The sequence below is a fragment of the Oncorhynchus tshawytscha genome, linkage group LG01, assembly GCF_018296145.1.
Source record: "Oncorhynchus tshawytscha isolate Ot180627B linkage group LG01, Otsh_v2.0, whole genome shotgun sequence".
NCBI classification, from domain to species: Eukaryota; Metazoa; Chordata; class Actinopteri; order Salmoniformes; family Salmonidae; genus Oncorhynchus; species Oncorhynchus tshawytscha.
In genome coordinates this window covers 82126761-82149577 of record NC_056429.1, presented here as the reverse complement: position 1 = coordinate 82149577, position 22817 = coordinate 82126761, and the positions used below count along the sequence as shown (strand labels likewise).

General features: G+C 43.1%; 1 non-coding gene across 1 annotated transcript; it reads right to left on the bottom strand.

The window, feature by feature from the left end:
• Window positions 1-3632: 3632 nt before the first annotated feature.
• On the bottom strand, window positions 3633-3708 carry trnaa-agc. The gene has a single exon. It is a non-coding gene; the product is annotated as a tRNA-Ala (tRNA).
• Between the last annotated feature and the right edge of the window lie 19109 nt (window positions 3709-22817).

The following is a 22817-nucleotide window of genomic DNA, read 5'->3' as shown; positions in this document are numbered from 1 at the left end:
CTCCCCCGGCACAGCCAGAAGACTACTGGCCACCCCTCATAGCCTGATTCCTCTCTAGGTTTCTTCCTAGGTTTTGGCCTTTCTAGGGAGTTTTTCCTAGCCACCGTGCTTCTACACCTGCATTGCTTGCTCTTTGGGGTTTTAGGCTGGGTTTCTGTACAGCACTTTGGGATTTCAGCTGATGTACGAAGGGGTATATAAAGAAATTTGATTTGATTTGAGCTAAACAGTTACTTGCTGTATAACTGATGATAGAGCTAAACAGTTACTTGCTGTATAACTCTGATGACAGAGCTAAACAGTTACTTGCTGTATAACTGATGATAGAGCTAAACAGTTACTTGCTGTATAACTCTGATGACAGAGCTAAACAGTTACTTGCTGTATAACTCTGATGATAGAGCTAAACAGTTACTTGCTGTATAACTCTGATGACAGAGCTAAGCAGTTACTTGCTGTATAACTGATGATAGAGCTAAACAGTTACTTGCTGTATAACTCTGATGACAGAGCTAAACAGTTACTTGCTGTATAACTCTGATGATAGAGCTAAACAGTTACTTGCTGTATAACTCTGATGACAGAGCTAAGCAGTTACTTGCTGTATAACTGATGATAGAGCTAAACAGTTACTTGCTGTATAACTCTGATGATAGAGCTACAGTTCTTTTTATTTATTTAACCTTTATTTAACCAGGTAGGCCAGTTGAGAGCAAGTTCTCATTTACAACTGCGACCTGGCCAAGATAAAGCAAAGCAGTGCAGCAAAAACAACAACACAGAGTTACACATAAACAAACGTACAGTCAATAACACAAAAGAAAATAAAAAAATCAATGTACAGTGTGAAAATGTAGAAGAGTAGGGAGGTAAGGCAATAAATGGGTAGCAGGGTAGCCTAGTGGTTAGAGTGTTGGACTAGTAACTGAAAGTTCAAATCCCCGAGCTGACAAGGTACAAATCTGTCGTTCTGCCCCTGAACAGGCAGTTAACCCACTGTTCCTAGGCCGTCATTGAAAATAAGAATTTGTTCTAAACTGACTTGCCTAGTTAAATAAAGGTATATTAAAAAAATAGGCCACAGAGGCAAAAATAATTACAATTTAGCATTAATACTGAAGTGATAGATGTGCAGATGATAATGTGCAAGAAGAGATACTAGGGGGCAAAAGAGCAAGAGGATAAGTAATAATATGGGGATGAGGTAGTTGGGTGTGCTATTTACAGATTGCCTGTGTACAGGTACAGCGATCGGTAAGCTGCTCTGACAGCTGATGCTTATTCTTTCCAGTCATTGGCAGCAGAGAACTGTAAGGAAAGGCGGCCAAAGGAAGTGTTGGCTTTGGGGATGACCAGTGCAATATACCTGCTGGAGCACGTGCTACGGGTGGGTGTTGCTATGGTGACCAGTGAGCTGAGATAAGGCGGGGCTTTACCAAGCAAAGACTTGTAGATGACCTGGAGTCAGTGGGTTTGGTGACGGATATATAGTGAGGGCCAGCCAACGAGAGCAAACAGGTCGCAGTGGTGGGTAGTATATGGGGCTTTGGGGATAAAACGGATGGCACTGTGATCGACTACAGCCTGTTTGCTGAGCAGAGTGTTGAAGGCTATTTTGTAAATGACATCGCCGAAGTCAAGGATCAGTAGGATAGTCAGTTTTACAAGGGTATGTTTGGCGGAATGAGTGAAGGAGGCTTTGTTGCGAAATAGGAAGCCGATTCTAGATTTAATTTTGGATTGGAGATGCTTAATGTGAGTCTGGAAGGAGAGTTTACAGTCTAACCAGACACCTAGGTATTTGTAGTTGTCCACATATTCTAAGTCAGAATCCTCCAGAGTAGTGATGCTAGTCGGGTGGGATGGTGCGGGCAGCAATGTTTGAAGAGCATGCACTTAGTATTCATTTAAAAGCAGTTGGAGGCCATGGAAGGAGTGTTGTATAGCGCTCGTTTGGAGATTTGTTAGCACAGTGTCCAAAGAAGGGCCAGATGTATACAGAATGGTGTCGTCTTCTTAGAGGTGGATCAGGGAATCACCAGCAGCAAGAGCAACATCATTGATATATACAGAGAAAAGAGTCGGCCTGTGAATTTAATCCTGTGGCACCCCCATAGAGACTGCCAGAGGTCCGGACAACAGGCCCTCCGATTTGACACACTGAACTCTATCTGAGAAGTAGTTGGTGAACCAGGCGAGGCAGTCATTTGGGAAGCCAAGGCTATTGAGTCTGACAATAAGAATATGGTGATTGACAGAGTCGAAAGTCGAAAACCTTGGCCAGGTCGATGAAGACGGCTGCACAGTACTGTCTTTATCGATGGCGGTTATGATATCGTTTAGGACCTTGAGCGTGACTGAGGTGCACCCATGACCAGCTCGGAAACCAAATTCCATAGTGGAGAAGGTACAGTGGGATTCGAAATGGTCGGTGATCTGTTTGTTAACTTGGCTTTGGAAGATTTTAGCAAGACAGGGCAGGATGGATATAGGTCTATAACAGGTTGGGTCTAGAGTGTCTCCCCTTTTGAGGAGGGGGATGACCGCGGCAGCTTTCCAATCTTTGGGGATCTCAGACGATACGAAAGAGAAGTTGAATAGGCTAGTAATACGGGTTGCAACAATTTAGTCTGATAATTTTAGAAAGAGAGGGTCCAGATTGTCTAGCCAAGATGATTTGTTGGGATCAGATTTTGCAGTTCTTTCAGAACATCAGCTGTCTGGTTTTTGGTGAAGGAGAAGCGGGGGGGCTTGGGCAAGTTGCTGCATGGTGTGCTGAGATTTTGGCCGGGGTAGCGGTAGCCAGGTGGAAAGCATGCCCAGCTGTGGAAAAATGCTTATTGAAATTATGGATTATCATAGATTTATCGGTGGTGACAGTGTTTCCTATCCTCATTGCAGTGGGCATCTGGGAGGAGGTGCTCTTATTCTCCATGGACTTAACACTGTCCCAAAATGTTTTGGAATTAGTGCTACAGGAAGCAGTTCTGTTTGAAAAAGCTAGCCTTAGCTTTCCTAACTGACTGAGTGTATTGGTTCCTGACTTCCCTGAAAAGTGACATATCGCTGGGGCTATTTGATGCTAATGCAGTACGCAACAGGGTATTTTTGTGCTGGTCAAGGGCAGTCAAGTCTGGGGTGAACCAAGGGCCATATCTGTTCTTAGTTCTACATTACCTACTGTATAACTCTGATGATAGAGCTAAACGGTTTCTTGCTGTGTAACTCTGATGATAGAGCTAAACAGTTACCTACTGTGTAACTCTGATGATAGAGCTAAACAGTTACCTACTGTATAACTCTGATGAACACTCTGCACCCTATTGTGACATTTAATTGATAACTTCCTATTGCAGGTATCCTCCACGGTAATTCACCAAACATTTCACATGGATCTAGCTCCAGTTTAGGGTAACAAATAATCTCAGTCCATGAGAAGGAATCACCATAATTGTTACATGACCTATTATTATTCTTGTTTTTTTTAACCTTTATAAAAAGGTACAAGGGTGTGTAATTTCAAGTTACCACAACTTTTATTTCAACATTCTTTTTTTAAACATTTAATTCATTAGCAGACGTTCTTATCCAGAGCGACTAACAGTAGTAGTGAGAGCATACATTTTTCATACTGGTCCCCAGTGGGGATCAAATCCACAACCCTGGCGTTGCTAGCGCCATGCTCTACCAACTGAGCCACATGGGACCACCTGTGTTCAGTTGTACTGTGGGTGCAATAAGGTTCTCCCAAAACCTCTCAATATATCAGAAATAAGTAACACTATCCTTTGCAGGGTCCTTATTGCAGTGTCGTTACATTTGTAATTACACTAACAAGTTTTGTGATACATTTTAATATCTCACTGCACCTACAACATGGTTTGTGATTGCATTGCATTTATTTTCCGAATGCATTTGAAACCCTAACCATAAATACTCCATGTAAAACAAGTCTCACTGACTAAAGCTAAACCCACATGAAAACAGGTCATGTTTTATTACCAGTTGTCTGTCTGGCTGCACCTCCAGCTTTCTGTATCATGTCTTCACCACTTCCCCTGAGTGCTAAAAAGATGACAGAGCCAGAGTGAATAAACAGACATAGCCCTGGTTGGCCTCAGAGGAGAGCCCCATCACAAACACATTGTTTGCGTCCCAATGGCACCCTATTCACTATATACTGCGCTACCTTTGACCAAAAAGTAGCACACTATATAGGGAATAGAGTGCCAGTTGGAACATAGCCTTAGGGTAAAAATTGGCAAAATGAAACGAGTGTCAGCCAGATAAAGGGAGCTAACTTTGCAGAAACCCTACCTATCAGAAATATCACTCATATCTGGGTTCAAACACTGTTTTCAAACAAATACTGGGTTCAAACAAATGTTTCAAATCTGTTCTCAGGGCTTGGTTGAGTTTGCCTGGCTTAATAAACTAATATAATATTCCCCCAAAAACTGCCAACCCCGCCCATCCAGCAGTCCAGGCAGGCTAGAGCGAACGGTCTAACGCTTTGTAAGTATTTGAAAGATGTCGAATAGTATTTGAAACCAGGTCTGGTATCACTCCACTTCACTCGAACAAGCTGGAGTCTAAACAAATCTCTGTTTTCATTTCCATAAAGCCTTGCTCTGTCTTTAGTTCCTGACAGAGATAAGATGTATAAATTATGAACAGCTGACAAAGTATACTGGGGCGCCTCAGGCAGCTCATCAGTCATGCTTTGCCTGTCAGCAGGTAACGGATGGGGGCCCTATGGCCACAAAGACCCCTTTTAGGTGGTGGTGGAGGGGAGCGAGTGTGTGTATGTGTTGTTGTGTCAGAGGGAGTCCCAAGCACAACAGTACTTAACAATCTCTTTAAAGGGAGGGATGAGGAACGACAATGACGGCTAAAAAGCAGCAACCTTGAGTCTTTTTCTGGCCTCACTTCAGGAGTGTTATGTATGCCTGATATACCACGGCTGTCAGCCAATCAGCATTCAGGGCTCGAACCACCCAGTTTATAAATGTCTTCTGACATGCTCTGCTGCTAGTCTACAATGGTCATCAGACAAAGGTAAGGAATGCATGATGAAGACTAACTCAGCGAAAGGAATGGTAGACCACCCAAGAGGTGCTCTTTCTCTCTGTCTCTCTCTCTCCCTCTCTTGATCTCTCTCTCTTGCATTAACACACCCATTTTAAACTAATGTGAAAATTGGTACAATCAATAATTATACAATATCACATTACATATAATTTGGTTTATACTGTCATTACTTTAGCACCCTGTTTTTAAGTTACGCTCTAATCCAATTATATAGTAAATATAATGGTCATTTGACCAGACAGAGCATTAATCCTAACCATGACTTTGTACCCTACCATCATCAACATAATGCATTTTACACCATCCACAGTATTTCATTACATTGGTAGGAATCCCATCCTCCCCAACATTTATTGATGTGTTGTGGATCTGATGCTACAGACAGATAAGAGTAATGAGTATGACAGGTGAAAACGGCTGTTTCTAGCTGCTACAGCTACTGTATAGTCATACAGCCATGCAGTGTGGTACTGCAAATAAGATTTGATTGGGTATATTTCCCAGAGCCGGGCCTTTGCTGCGGCTCTTAACTCCTTCAGTTGCAGTCATTTTCCAGCCTGTCTTCTGGGCTTTAACATCACAGGGTGGATATGCCCTGCCAAAACACATGAGCCAGAGCTAATTTAATGTGTTTTATTTATTTATTTGCACCAAAGAAAACAAGTGAAAGACAAAAGAGTACAGATTTGTTTTAAAGTTAAACAGTGTGCAGGTGAGGTTGGAAGCCCAAAATGGCTTACAGTGTATATGAAAATCACACAACAAAAACCAACATACAAATACAGTATACTGTGAGCTCCAAAATGATTTGGACAGTGATACATTGTATGTTGTTTTGAGTCTGTACTTCAGCACTTTGCATTTGAAATGATACAATGACTATGAGGTTAAAGTGCAGACTAAATAGAAATGAATGGTAAATCATGTATTGGGTCATTTGGGATTCACTTTTATTGTAAGTAAGAATATAATGTTTCTATACACGTCTACATTAATGTGGATGCTACCATGATTATTGTAATGGTGAGAGGTTAGCATGTCTTGGGGCTATGACATTTGTGAGTCTGTAACTTTCTCACTCATCATCACACCATAATGACACAATTCATTATTTACCATTAATTTATATTGGGCACAAAATCATCTGAAACACAACCAAAACAAATAGCAAATGCAACTAACAAGCTTGTAGAGTCACAAGCTTGATGTTAACATTACGTGCTAGGAATATGGGACCAAATACTAAACTTTTGACTACTTTAATACAAATGTAAGTGAATCTGTCCCAATACTTTTGGTCCCCTAAAATGGGGGGATTATGTCCAAAGAATTCTGTAATATCTAAACGGTTCACCTAATATGGATAAAAATACCCTCAAATTAAAGCTGCAAAGTCTGCACTTTAACAGGAATCTAATTGTATGATTTCAAATTCAAAGTGCTGGAGTACAGAACCAAAACAACAAAACATGTGGCAGTGTCCCAATACTTTTGGAGTGCACTGTAAGTAGAAAAAAGTTTGTTTAATCAGTTAAACAAAGCTTACTAATTATAATCATACATCTACACAAGAAAAAACATGTTTGATTATGTGTGTGTAACGAGCTGTCTCGGCACTCTACGGAGAATTCCTTCGACCTCATGGCTTGGTTTTTACTCTGACATGCACTGTCAACTCTGGGACCTTATATAGACAGGTGTGTGCATTTCCAAATCATGTCCAATCATTTGAATTTACCACAGGTGGACTCCAATCAAGTTGTAGAAACATCTCAAGGATGATCAATGGCAACAGGATGCAAGATGAGCTCAATTTCGAGTCTCATATCAAAGGGTCTGAATACTTATGTAAATAAGGTATTTCTAAAAAACCTGTTTTCACGTTGTCATTATGGGATATTGTTTGTAGATTTCTGATGTTTTTATTTATTTAATCAAATGTGGAAAAAGTCAAGGGGTCTGAATACTTTCTAAATGCACTGTTTGTAATGCTTGTCATTTGAACTCTGAGACGGACGTCTTAATTTAGAGACCACCTATAGAATACACCATCACTAATCCTCTTAATGTGACCTAACATATGGAATGTCTAGTACGCCAACTGCTGCAGGGCTACACTAGAATGGTACTGATATACGTTCAACTTTTCAACTAAAAGGTTTATTGTCACATGCACAAGTACAGTGAAATGCCTTTCTTGCAAGCTATTTCCCAACAATGCAGTAATCAATATCAGTTGTGAAAGTATTATACTGTAAAATAAAGAGAAATATATATATATATATAAATAAGAACACGAGAATGTATGTAAGTTATATACAGGGTCAGTTCAAGGGTCACTAGCTACAGTATATACAGGGTCAGTTCCAGGGTCAGCAGCTATATACAGGGCCTGTTCCAGGATCAGTAGCTATATACAGGGTCAGTTCCAGGATCAGTAGCTATATACAGAGTCAGTTCCTGGGTCAGTAGCTATATATAGGGTCAGTAGCTATATACAGGGTCAGTAGCTATATACAGGGACAGTTCCAGGGTCAGTAGCTATCAGGAATCAAGGTAAGACCCAGATGCAGACATGTCCAATTGACAATGGTTTAATATTCCAACAGGGTCAGGCAATAGGCAGGTCAAGGCAGGCATGGGTCAGTAAACCAGAGGTGGGGTAACAGTACCGGATGGCAGGCAGGCTCAGGGTAGGCAGAGGTCAACAATCCAGAGGTGAGGCAAAGGTACAGGACGGCAGGCAGGCTCAGGGGCAGGGGCAGGCAGAGTGGTCAGGCAGGCAGGCTCAGAGTCAGGACAGGCAAGGTTCAAAACCAGGAGGGTGAGAAAAAGAGAGACTGGGGAAAGCAGGAGCTGAGAACAAAAATGCTGGTTGACTTGACAAACAGGCAAAGGACAAACAGAGAACACAGGTATACATACACAGGGATAATGGGGAAGATGGGCGACAACTGGGGGGGATGGAGACAATCACAAGGACAGGTGAAACAGATCAGGGTGTGACAGTATCTATATACAGGGTCAGTTCCAAGGGCAGAAGCTATATACAGGATCTGTTCCAGGGTCAGGAGCTATAGACAGGGTCAGTTCCAGGGTCAGTAGCTATGTACAGAGTCAGTAGCTATCAGGAATCAAGGTAAGACCCAGATGCAGACATGTCGAATTGACAATGGTTTAATTTTCCAACAGGGGCAGGCAATAGGCAGGTCAAGGCAGGCAGGGGTCTGTAACCAGAGGTGGGGCAACAGTACCGGACTGCAGGCAGGCTCAGGGTAGGTAGAGGTCAACAATCCAGAGATGGGGCAAAGGTACAGGATGGCAGGCAGGCTCAGGGTCAGGAAAGACTGGGAAAAGCAGGAGCTGAGAACAAAAATGCTGGTTGACTTGACAAACAAGACGAACTGGCAACGGACAAACAGAGAACACAGGTATAAATATACAGGGGATAATGGGGAAGATGAGCGACACCCTTTGTCTCATGAAAACAAGAGACAACAGGATGTGAGACATAGGTTTGACTCTGGACACATGAAAGGTGGGATGTATACGAAGGGTACGGTGCAACAGAAGACAAACAGCAGAGGGGCAAAAAATCTTGGAGATGGGAAATGGGCTGATAAACCTGGGGGAGAATTTGCAGGATTCCACCCGGGGGCAGATCCTGGATAGCCATACCTTCTGCCCTAGACAAAACCGGGGAGCCGGGGTCCGATGGCAATACGCTTATCTGGGCTGATACCTGGGCTGATACCCTAGGGAACACTCAAACTGAGAGAGGCCCGTGGCAGAGCAGGGAAGGGTGTTGCATGGAAGGGTGTTGCGTACTCGACCCACACCAGCTGCTGGCTCCTGGAAGTGGGGTTGGCAGAGACCAGGCAGTGCAGAGTAGCTTCATGATCCTGGTTGGCTCGCTCCGACTGGCCATTGGACTAGTGATGGAACCCAGAGGACAGGCTGGCCGACAACCCAATGAGGGTGCAGAATGCCTTCCAGAACCGGGATGAGAACTGAGGCCCCCGGTCAGAGACCATGTCCACTGGCAGTCCATGGATCCGGAAGACGTGCTGCATCATGAGCTGCTCCGTCTCCTTGGCCGAGGGTAGTTTGGGGCGGCCTTGGAAAACCGGTCGACCACAGTCAGGATGGCAGTGTTGCCCTCAGACGGGGGAGATCTGTGACGAAATCCAGGGATATGTGGGACCAGGGACGGTGGAGGACAGGCAGTGGTTGCAGAAGACCAGCCAGAGCTTGCCGAGGAGTCTTATTCTGAGCACAGACCGTGCAGGTGGAGACAAACGTGGCGACATCCGGAACCATCGTAGGCCACCAAAAGCATTGTTGCATGAAGGGTCCGACGGATGTCTGTGTGGCAGGCAAGCCTGGAGGAATGGGCCCACTCCAGGACCGCAGAGTGGACAGCGTCAGGAACAAATATCCCAATTATCAGGGCCCCCCCAGGGTTTGCTATGCCTCCCGAACCTGTTTCCCTTTACCCAAGTTGAGTGCCGTCACCCGGAACGAGTTGGGAAGGATGGTCTCGGGCTCTGGGGTGGTACCCATGGAACTATAGCGGCGGGACACTGCATCCGGCTTGACATTCTTGGATCCAAGCCGGTATGAGAGGGAGAGGTTTAACCGTGTGAACAGCAGGGCCTATCTGGCTTGCCTGGAGTTGAGGCACTTGGCGGTTTTGAGATACTCCAGTTTCTTGTAGTCGGTCCACACAATGAATGAATGGGTGTTCTGCCCCCTCCAGCCAGTGTCTCCATTCCTCCAACGCCATCTTCATCTCGAGAAGCTCACGATTCCCCACATCATAGTTTTTTTCCATAGCATTGAGGCGGTGGGAGAAGAATGTACAGGGATGTACTTTGAGGTCCAGGGTAGAACGCTGTGACAAGGACCGCCCCCACTCCGACATCAGAAGCTTCGGCCTCCACCACGAACTGACGGGAAGGGTCCTGATTAACCAAGACGGGAGCTGTGGTGAAGCGATGCTTGAGGTCCCGGAACACCCGGTCAGCAGCTGTAGACCATGTGAATGGAACTGTGGGTGAGGTGAGTGCGGACAGGGGGGAAGCCAGGGTGCAGTAGCCCCAGATAAAGTGGCGATAGAAGTTGGCAAACCCCAGGAAGCAATGCAGCTGCACCCTGCAAGTAGGCTGGGGTCAATCCACCACCGCTCTCACCTTCCCGGGTCCATTTGCACACTCCCTGCGGCTATGATGAAACCCAGAAAAGGGATGGTGGAACGATGGAACTCGCACTTCTCTACTTTTATAAACAGCTGGTTCTCCAGGAGGTGTTGGAGAACCTGTTGGACATGGAGCACATGTTCTTGGGTGGAACAAGAGAAGACGAGGATGTCATCTAGGTAGACAAAGACGAACCAGTTCAACATGTCATGGAAAACATAATTGACATGAGGCTGGAACACAGCAGGGGCATTGATAAGGCCAAATGGCATGACCAGATACTCATAGTGACCGCTGGCCATGTAGAAAGGCGGTCTTCCACTCGTCCAAATCCCATACCTGCACCAGGTGGTAGGCATTCCGTAGATGGGAAAACACGGTGGCCCCCTGGAGCGGCTCGAAGGCCGAGGAGATGAGTGGTAGCGGTTCTTCACTGTTATGTCATTGAGATCCCGGTAGTCGATACACGGGTGCAGGGTCTTGTCGTTCTTCTCCACAAAGAAGAACCCTGCGCCGGCGGGAGAAGAAGAAGGATGGATGAGGATCCAAATACCATAAGAATTTGAAGGGACTTGATGAGCAGGACCTGGATAGCCTCGCTTTGTTTCCCGGACACACATAGGTTGATGGGAGTGGTGTTGTGGGTGACTCCGCCTATAGAGCGCACGTCCAGTGCTCTAACGGGAATGGAGAGGGACTGACTGGGAATGTTCAGCTCGGACGCCAGGGTAGTGTCCAAAAAGCTCTTATCGGCCACAGAGTCAATAAGAACCCAGAGAGATTTGGTCTCCCCAAAGCAGAATGGCATGAAGCAGGAACATTCTGCATATGGACCACCAGAGTACTCGTTCCTACTAGTGAGCCTGTTTTTTTTTTAAGGACAAGAGGACACGAAATGACCAAGAGTCACAGACAACTCTTTGTGTCGATCCTGTACTGCCGTTCCGCTGGCGACAGCCCAGCTCTTCCTAGTGGCATATGCTCAAGAAGCGTTGACTCGGCCGTCTTCAGCAGCCCTCGGGGCAGGTCGGGAGGTTTCGGGTTCTCTCGGCAACGAGACCGTCTGGAGCTTCCGGGATGACTAGGAGGCAAGGTGGGATCCCTGGGCGTATAAGTGAAATCCAATCTCCTCTCCCTCTGTCGTTCCTGTAATTGCCCATCGATACCGATGGTCAAAGCGATGAGAGAATCGAGCTCCATAGGTAACTCCCGGGCTGCAAGCTCATCTTTGACCTCCCCCGAGACGCTGTGCAGAAACATATTGAACAGTGCCTCTTGATTCCAAGCACTCTCCACCGCCAACGTGCGGAAATCCACTGCATAATCAGCTACACAGCGGGTCTCCTGCCAAAGCTGGATTAGCTTACGGGCAGCCTCTCGCCCAGAGAACGGGCATCAAAAACCTTCCTCACTTCTCCCAGGAACCCCTCCAGACTAGCTCATATGGTCGGCTGATGCAACCACACAGCAGTAGCGCAGGTGTAAGCCCTCCATAGACATCAGTGTGATGAGGAAGGCCATCTTGGAGCGATCCGAGGGGAAGGAGGAGAGCTGAAGCTCGAAGACGAGGGCACACTGAGCTAGGAACGCCCGACAGGTGCTCGGCTCTCCATTGAAGCATTCCGGAGGAGGTAAGCGGGGCTCCCGAGAAGGTGGAGTGACCGATGAGACGGCGCTGCTAGCAGGTTAGTCGCTGAGGAGCTGTGGGTTTATCACTGTGGTAGGCAGCCTCCCAGACAACAAGTGGAAATACTCCAGCAAACTGTCCAACGCCCGTTCATGGCATTTAGCTAACGTTTGGACCCCCTCCACAAGGCCACGAAGCAATGCCTCGTGGCTACCGATGGTGGCTCCCTCGGTGGAGATGTCGTTGTGTAGCTGGCCCGGGTCTGCCAGGTCAGTCATGGCCAGTTCATACTATCAGGAATCAAGGTAAGACCCAGATGCAGAAACGTTGAATGGTTTAATATTCCAACAGGGGCAGGCAATAGACAAGGCAGGCAGGGGTCAGTAAACCAGAGGTGGGGCAATGGTACCAGATGGCAGGCAGGCTCAGGGTCATGGTAGACTGAGGTCAACAATCCAGAGGTGGGGCAAAGGTACAGGACGGCAGGTAGTCAGTCTCAGGGTCATAGCTGCAACTCCCGTACGGGCTCGGGAGAGACAATGATCGAAAGCCATGCGTCCTCCGAAACACAGCCCAACCAAGCCGCACTGCTTCTTAACACAGCATGCATCCAACCCGGAAGCCAGCTGCACCAATTTGTCGGATGGAAACAAAGTGTACCTGGCGACCTGGTTAGCGTGCACTGCGACCGGCACACCACAGGAGTCGCTAGTGCGCAATAAGACAAGGATATCCCTACCGACCAAACCCCTACCGGCCCCATGGACCTCCCGGTCGCAGCCGGCTGCGACAGAGCCTGGGCGCGAACCCAGAGTCTCTGCAATGCCCACAGCTAGCACTGCAATGCAGTGCCCTAGACCAGTGCACCACCCGGGAGGCCTGCCCACAGACTTCCTATAGGATTGAGGTCAGGTCTTTGTGATGGCCACTCCAATAACTTGACTTTGTTGTCCTTAAGCCATTTTGCCACAACTTCAGAAGTATGTTTCTGGTCATTGTCCATTTGGAAGACCCATTTGCAACTAAGCTTTAACTTCCTGACTGATGTCTTGAGACGTTGCTTCAATATATCCACATGATTTATCTACCTCATGATGCCATCTATTTTGTGAAGTGCACCAGTCCCTCCTGCAGCGAAGCACCCCCACAACATGATGTTGCCACCCCCGTGCTTCATGGTTGGGATGGTGTTCTTCGGCTTGTAAGCATCCCCCTTTTTGCTCCAAACATAACGATGGTCATTATGAACGAACAGTTCTATTTTTGGTTCATCAGACCAGAGGACATTTCTCCAAAAATTATGATCTTTGTCCCCATGTGCAGTTGCAAACCGTAGTCTGTTGTTTTCTTCCTTGCTGAGCGGCCTTTCAGGTTATGTCGATATAGAACTCGTTTTAAGGTGGATATAGACTATTTTGTACCTGTCTCCTCCAGCATCTTCACAAGGTCCTTCGCTGTTGTTCTGGGATTGATTTGCACATTATTTCACCAAAGTACATTCATCTCTAGGAAACAACACATCTTCTTCCTTAGTGGTATTTTTTTTAAATGTATTTGACCTTTATTTAACTAGTCAGTTAAGAACAAACTCTTATTTTCAATGACTGCCTAGGAACAGTGGGTTAACTGCCTGTTCAGGGGCAGAATGACAGATTTGTACATTGTCAGCTCTGGGGTTTGAACTTGCAACCTTCCGGTTACTAGTCCAACACTCTAACCAGTAGGCTACCCTGCCTCTAGACTGACGGCTGCATGGTCCCATGGTGTTTATACTTGCGTACTATTGTTTGTACAGATGAACGTGGTACCTTCAGGCGTTTGGAAATTGCTCCCAAGGATAAACCAGACTTGTGGGGGTCTACAATTTTTTTTCTGAGGTCTTGGCTGATTTCTTTTGATTTTCCCAAGCAAAGAGGCACTGAGTTTGAAGGTAGGCCTTGAAATACATAAACTGTTACACCTCCAATTGACTCAAATTATGTCAATTAGCCTATCTGAAGCTTCTAAATCCATGACATCATTTTCTGGAATTTTCCAAGCTTTCCAAGAATTTTCCAAGCTGTTTAAAGGCACAGTCAACTTAACATATGTAAACTTCTGACCCACTGGAATTGTGATACAGTAAATTATAAGTAAATTATCTGTAAACAATTATTGAAAAAATTACTTGTCATGCACAAAGTAGATGCCCTAACCGACTTGCCAAAACTATAGTTTGTTAACAAGAAATTTGTGGAGTGGTTGAAAAACTAGTTTTACTGACTCCAACCTAAGTGTATGTAAACTTCTGACTTCAACTGTATGTATGTGCGTGTGTGTAGAGTCAGTATGAATGTGTGTGCGTATTATATACAGTATGTTATCAAATTATGTGTGTGTGTGTGTGTGTGTGTGTGTGTGTGTGTGTGTGTGTGTGTGTGTGTGTGTGTGTGTGTGTGTGTGTGTGTGTGTGTGTGTGTGTGTGTGTGTGTGTGTGTGTGTTGGAGTGTCAGTGTGAGTGTGTGAGTGAGTGTGTCGAGTCATGTGAGTATGCATAGAGTCAGTGCAACAAAACAATTACAAATACAATGGTCATTGCAGAAAGTCAGTGTCACGATTTTGTTAGCATTTTAGCAGTTCATGACTTGAGGATAGTAGCTGTTTAGGAGCCTGTTTTGGTCCAGTATCACTTGCTGTGTGGAAACAGAGAGAATGGTCTAAGGCTTGGTTGGCTGGAGTCTCGCAATTTGTAGACCTACTGACCTTTAAAATGACACGGACAGGCAGACAGGCAGACAGACAACTATAACGTAAAACACGCATGGCATGGAATGATAATCATTGGAGTAGTTAGTGTAACAATTGCCATTTAGCAACATCTATAGGGTTCAACAATATCACAGTTAATGGCGCCGTTTCTGTTTTCATTTAACTGTATTTAAACAGAGTTATCTCATACAGAACAAGGCCTGTTTTACAAGGGAGTCCTGCACACAATCATACAAATTCACTATATTTATCAAAGTTTATTGATCACAAACACAGATTTGCAGATATTATCACAGGTACAGCGAAATGCTTGTGTTTCTAGCTACAGCAGTGCAGTAATACCTAGTTAAATGCTTGTATTTATAGCTCTAAATGTGCAGTAATAACCTAGCTAAATGCTTGTGTTTATAGCTCTAAACGTGCAGTAATAACCTAGCTAAATGCTTGTATTTATAGCTCTAAACGTGCAGTAATAACCTAGCTAAATGCTTGTATTTATAGCGCTAAACGTGCAGTAATAACCTAGGTAAATGCTTGTATTTATAGCTCTAAAAGTGCAGTAATAACCTAGCTAAATGCTTGTATTTATAGCTCTAAACGTGCAGTAATAACCTAGTTAAATGCTTGTATTTATAGCTCTAAAAGTGCAGTAATAACATAGCTAAATGCTTGTGTTTCTATCTCCAACAGTGCAGTAATACCTAGCAAAACAACAACAACAACAATACACACATAATCCAAAACAAATAATACAAAATTGTGAAAAATAATCAGAACGAGCAATGTCAGAGAATATAAATATACAGTACCAGTCAAATGTTTGGATACACCTACTCATTCAAGGGTTTACTATATATTTTTTAAACAATTCTAAATTGTAGAATAATAGTGAAGACATCAAAACTATGAAATAACACATATGGAATCATGTAGTAACCAAGAAAGTGTTAAACAAATCAAAATGTGTTATATTTGAGATTCTTGAAGGTGACGTAACAAAATGTGGAAAAAGTCAAGGGTTCTAAATACTTTCCGAATGCCCTGTAGCTGCATATAATGGTGTGTAAAGACAGTATGGACAAGGTTTTTACAGCAGTAGTTACTGTATATTGGATGAGCCATTACTAGAATATAGTATATACATAAAAAGTGGGTAAAACAGTACGTAAACATTATTAAAGTGACCTGTGTTCAATGACTTTATGTACATATGGCAGTAGTCTCTAAGGTTTTGGGCAGAGTACCGGGTGATAGCTGGCTAGAACAGTGACTAAGGTTCAGGGCAGGGTACTCGGTGGAACCCGGCTAGTGGAGACTGTTTTACAGTCTGATGGCCTGGAGATAGAAGCTGTTTCTCAGTCTCTTGGTCCCAACTTTGAGGCACCGGTACTGACTCCGCCTGGTAACGGGGTGAACAGGCTTGGGTGGCTGAGATCTCCAGAGTTAGTCATCCCTGTGATCAGGTCTGAGGACTCATATGTCTGTAATTTAACAAAAAGTAATGTCAGAAGTTTGCACAAGAGGCCTTTATATACAAAAAGAGAAAATATATTGATCTACGAGACTTAAGAGAGGGCCAGCCTACTTTCTGATACAGAATGCAGTGATGTGTATTGAACCTATCGCCCGTAATAAAGCCTAGTGCACTATGATAAACTGTGTCCAATAGCTTCAATACAGTGGCAGCTGCATTCATATCGATCAGGGATGGGCAACTGGCGGCACCCCTTTTGAAGGCACTCGGATCAATGAAAAACTTTAAAACATTTTATATTTTTTTAACCCTGTCGGAGTCTCAACTTACATGGTGTAGTTTCAAAATGTGGTTGTGCATCAGCACGTTTTCTCTTGTTAGGTCAGTCACTGATAATCAGTCAATCAGCCCATGTCAGCTAAACATTTTTTGATTGCTAAGTTAGTTTAGCAGCCAGCTACAGTATTTAAACTTGTTATCATGTTGGAATTACCGGCCACAGGGCCCCCGTTGATTTAGTTTGTTAGTCTCACTCCGATGTCATATTAAAAACAGCAAACATTTCTCTCCACCCCATGGGAAAATGTGTAGAATTGCATGAAATGAACTCTAAAATGTAAAATATTTATCTCCGTTGTCAAGAGGGGGGCCACTAAAATGTTTTGCTCGCAATGTGTGTGTGTGTGTTGGGGGGTACGCAAACCCACGAGCCACTGCTGCCCCTCATGATGAGGTCATATTTTTGTGGCCCCCACCCCATTCAAAGTTGCCCATTCCTGATATACTGTACAGTAGATGATATCACCATAGTCTAAAGCATGTAACTAAACTGAAACCAGTTTGAGTGTCACTTGACCTTACTGATGGTAGTATGTCATGAGTGTGTAATAGAAAGGGATGGGGTATAGGCCAGTGAGATCGGTCAGGTTAGCTGTGGGCTACTGCCATTAGGCAGCAGACGGCCAATGAAGATCTTCATTCAACAAAGATAATTAGCATTACAATGTGTTTTTATTGTCAAACAACATAACTAAACATCCCTGGTAGTTTGTTAGATTCAAAGGTCCTGCTTGATTGAGGAGGAGTATGTGTTCATTTTTGGGATTTAACCTGTGTTTTTGGATCTTTTGAAGGGAGAAAAGGTGTAAGAGGTTCTTGTCAAACGAGAAAAATAATACATTCACATGAACCATGTCCTTTTTTCCCATGTCCTTTGTATTCACTGTTTGGTGATGAAACAGAGAGAATAGAGAACAAATCTTGAAATGAAAATGATGACAAGAGCATGCCCACTTGAACACTTGTCCTTGTTTTGAGTGGCGCGCCGGGAGATTAAAGGTAATTTGGGTCCTCTCCCGTGAGAGGTGGGAAAGCAATCAACAGTGCTGTCTGTCGAGTATTGAGGCGCCTTTTCAAGAAGTGACAGAATGTCACACAATTTATTTTATGGTTAGCTAACTTTAAAATACAACAAATAACTTTTAGATTGTTTTTATTCATAGTCGCAAGAGAACCTAATGGTACAAAGTCGATATTCAGGAAATTCTGTTGACAGTCTTGAATAATTGACTAGTGTTTCAAGCTGTGAGCAAATTGCTAAAGAAATGACAGACTTAATTACTAAATTCTGTTGTGCTCAAGGTTGTGGTAAATGTGTGGATGATTGCATCAATATTGTTCTGTTAACCTGTTCTGAAAATATGTCCATTGATTTTATGGGCTGTAAAGAGGAAAGTTACTTGAGATCTAACAATCACCACAAGAGACGAGTTTGTGATATAACCATGATGAATAGAACAACACTTACTAGCTGGGTTGGGGAGTAACTGATTACATCTATTCAATCTACATGTTATCTGAACACAAAAAACAGTTATCATAATCAGTTACTTTACCAGCAAAAGTATTTGAATCAGATTACAGATACTTTTGAAAAACTAGATGACTACTTCTTGGATTAGCTTTAAATTCAGAAAGGAATTGTGCAGGAAAAAATGCCTTATGACACCACAGGAGTTTGACGACACCTTCAATTGGGGAGGACGGGCTCGTGGTAATGACTGGAGTGGAATCAGTGGAACGGTATCAAATACATCAAACACATGGTTTCCATTTGCACTGTTCCAGACACTATTATGAGTAGTTCTCCCCTCAGCAGCCTCTATCGTATGACACTTGTTTTCTAAATTACATTAAATTCAGCATTGAAATAGGCTCAAATTTAAAACTTATTCGGGATCGGTGTCCCTTACACGGGTCGGTTGAGCTAATGTAGGCTAATGCAATTAGCATGAGGTTGTAAGTAACAAGAACATTTCGCCGGACATAGACATATCTGATATTGGCAGAAAGCTTAAATTCTTGTTAATCTAACTGCCCTGTCCAATTTACAGTAGCCATTACAGTGAAATAATACCATGCTATTGTTTGAGGAGAGTGCAACATTTTGAACATAAAAGTTATTAATAAACAAATTAGGCATATTTGGGCAGTCTTGATACAACATTTTGAACATAAATGCAATGGTTAATTGGATCACTATAAAAATTTGCACATAGACTGCTGGCCAAAATGTATATTGCACCTGGGCTGGAATAATACATTATGACCTTTCTCTTGCATTTCAAAGGTGATGGTACAAAAAAATACAAAAGAACGGTTGTTTTTTTCTTTGTATTATCTTTTACCAGATCTATTGTGTTATATTCTCCGACATTCCTTTCACGTTTCCATAAACTTCAAAGTGTTTCCTTTCAAATGGTACCAAGAATATGCATATCCTTACTTCAGGGCCTGAGCTACAGACAGTTAGATTTGAGTATGCCATCAGGCGAAAATTGAAAAAAGGGGCAGATCCTTACTTAATGAATGAGGAATGCATAGTAGTCAGTGATGGGCAAAAATTACAGAATGCAATTACAAAATACAATTACAAAATATGATAATGATCAATGCGTCAAAATAAAGTGCAGAACACTTATATTTTAAAATACAGAAATATATTTACAAGTAGTCGACCAGAACAGCAACAACATTCTCAGTAACTTCTTATTTGTTACAGTACTTGTTATGATTGTGATATGTTGTTGTTTATCTACCTTAGTGAAATGAATGACTGTAAGTCACTCTGGATAAGAGTGTCTGCTAAATGACCAAAATATAAATATATGTGAAAATGAACATACCAAAATGATCTGCAAAGCACACTGGGTATTATTATAGGCCTTGGTTAGAATATGCTTTGCAATTGTTAATATATATACATTTATATTTAGTTTATTTAGCAGACACTCTCATCACACCATAGTACCATCAGACTGCTGATACCAATGCAGGGTGTAAGGGGTCCACATAATGGTTGGTACAGAAAAGTGTTTTGTATTTTATGGAAATAAAATGGAAATTACCGCTCTCGAAAGTATACTTTTACAAAATACATTGGAGTGTAGTTCAGCAAAGGCTCTAGTTTTGACTATTGTCCAGCCATATGGTCAAGTATTGCAAAGAAAGACCTAGTTTAGCTGCAGCTGGCCCAGAACAGAGCGGCACGTCTTGCTCTTCATTGTAATCAGAGGGCTAATATTAATACAATGCATGCCAGTGTCTCTTGGTTAAGAGTTGAGAAAAGACTGACTGCTTCACTTCTTGAAACAATAATGTGTTGGAAATTCCAAATTGTTTGCGTAGTCAATTTACACACAGCACTTACCCCACCAGACATGCCACCAGAGGTCTTTTCACAGTCCCCAGTTACAGAACAAATTGAAGGAAACGTACAGTATTATAAAAAGTCACGAGGGCATGGAAATCCCTTCCATCTTAAGTAGCGCAAGTGAAAAACAAACCTGGATTAAAAATACAAATAATATAACACATCACGGCACAACGCCTCTACCCCATGTGACCTACTTTTTGTGTGTTGTCGTGTCTTTGGCTATGCCGGATTAAGTGATATGACATGCTATTCTATAAAATAATTTCTCCGTAATTAATATTGCCTGATTGAGATAATCATGTAAATGTAATTAACTAGAGAGTCGGGGCACCACAAAATAATATTTATAGAGCTGCTATCTTCCGAATAAACTCTTAAAGACCTAGTAATATTTTACATCAATAGCAGTCAATATTAATCGTCATCTTAATTCAGTCTCATCTGAAAGTTGTAAATTCTTGGTTATCTGCACGAACCCTGGCTAACAAGTTGAATCAGCAATACAAAATTGGGTTGAATTATTTATTTACTAAATACCTAACTAATCACACAGAATTACACATACACATAATTAAATCATAACTTGATTACAAATTACGTCATGAAGGAAAACGTCCCTAGCGGGCGGAACAGATAAGACAGCTGGTTACACAAAAGAAAAGGGCTGGGTTTGAGTGAAAGAGCAGAAAGACTGAGGAACAAAGGGCGAATCTGTGCTATCGTAAATACAGAATCTTATGCATTCTAAATTACCGCCCATTTGGAAAAGGAAAATGCAATAAATATTTACTCTGAGCTGCGCTTCAGTAGGTTGGTGGTAGATGGGAGGTCGGGTTGCCAAACCGAGTCCTTCGAAGAATGTCTCTGGGGGTCAATTGGATACGTTGTAGTAACGTCGTTGTGTGGTAGACGGAATACTCTGTTTGTTCCTTCCTAACCTGCGTTTGCAGCTGCTGTTGCTAACTCAACGGCTAGGAGGTATCACTTCTGTAGTGAATAAGAGTTCAAAGTTCATATCATTCGCAACCAAAGCTCACGCTGATGTTGGCTTCGTTCTGTAGTTATTATCTGAACCATTCTGACATCGGACCGTGGTCCTCACATCCTCGGAACAGGAGGTTATATTGTCGTCAAGGCTTTATATAGGAAGGGAGAGGAGGGCGTGTTTGAAAAGTTTTATAGCCCATGTCCCTTCACAGGGGCGGGGCTATGATTGAGCAGAGCCCTACCTTATGAAAACCCAAATCTCACATTTTAGAAGCTAAAATCACATTTCATCCCATCACGAATAATTTCATATTCAAACATTTAAATTGAACAACAATTCCATGTGAATCTGATAACTCTGATGTGTAGACTTTCCTCTGTAGAGTTTGTCATCTTATCATTGATGAGAATGTCTCAGATGACAACCGAACTGACATCATATACATTAAGTACCACCGCATATGTTCAATTGGTTGGATTACCAGAATATAGTTCATTTCCCCCCACCTTCTGATGTTCCCAGAATCTCTATGTTAACCAAAGGGGTTTGCAAATGTAACATCAGTAGGGTAGAGAGAGGAAAAATGGGGAAAGAGGTATTTATGACTGTCATAAACCTATCCCCCCAGGCCATCGTCATGACAGTGTACTAACATGAATGAATGTTCATGTTTTAAAATGTATGTCAATTGTAAAGTATTTTGTTTGTATTGTCTTTTTCCTTATGTGTTGGACCCCAGTAAGACTAGCTCTCACCATTGACGTTTGTCACGACTTCCCCCGAAGTTGGTCCCTCTCCTTGTTCGGGCAGTGTTCAGCGGTCGACGTCACCGACCTTCTAGCCATCACTGATCCATTTTTCATTTTCCATTAGTTTTGTCTTGTCTTCCTTCACGCCTGGTTCCAGTCCCATCAATTACATGTTGTGTATTTAACCCTATATTTCTCCTCTTGTCCTTGTCGAGATTGTTTTATTGTATGTGATTGTGCCTTTACGTGTTGGTATGCGACGGGTTTTGTACCCAGTTTGTTATTTTTGTATATTTTGGTTTTTGGAGTTTGGTCAGCACTCATTAAACAACTTCGTTTATACCAAGTTTGTTCTCTGGCCCCTGACTTCCCTGCCACCAACATAACGTTGGCCAATGGGGATCCTGATAAATCTAAATCAAATCAAATACAAATTACAATATACTCAGAAGTAATTGAATATACATATTTGAAATACATGTAACAGAAATACTGCCCATCTCTGCCTGTAGTAGTACTGAGTTGCAGATGTCACGAGAACAGAAATCCAAGGCTGCATCCCAAATGGCACCCAATGCCCCATATGGTGCACAACGTTTGACCAGGGCCCATAGACTGTAAAGAGGTTGCTGGGTCAGTCAAGCTAGTCTTCTTGACTACTTTCTTATGTCATTCTAGTTGGCACCAAAGGTTTAAAAAGTGTTGATAGGTGACAGAATGTGGTCGGAACATCAAATAATTGGCATGTACATTACTCAGAATTTCCATGTGGGTGAGGATATTGGAAATGTAATCAAAGCCTAATGGATGACAACTAGTTTTTAACCAGGACAGAAAAATGAATAACTGACTTTTTCCTACATAAGATAGGTACAGCAGATGCCCTTATTTTATGGGACACTTGTCAATGTGCCTTTAAAGGCCATGCAATTCAATACGTACAATGCCTACGGAAAGTATTCAAACACCTTGACTTTTTCCACACATTGTTACGTTACAGCCTTATGGCAATTCGAGGAGTTGTTCAGCAATCTTATGGCTTGGGGGTAGAAGCTTTTAAGTCCTAGACTTTGTGCTCTGGTACCACTTCTTGGGCCTTCCTCCGCCTAGTATATAGGTCATGGATGTCAGGAAGCTTGGCCCCAGTGATGTACTGGGCCGCACACACTACCCTCTGTAGCGCCTTACGGTCATATGTCGAGCAATACCAGGCGATGATGCAACCTT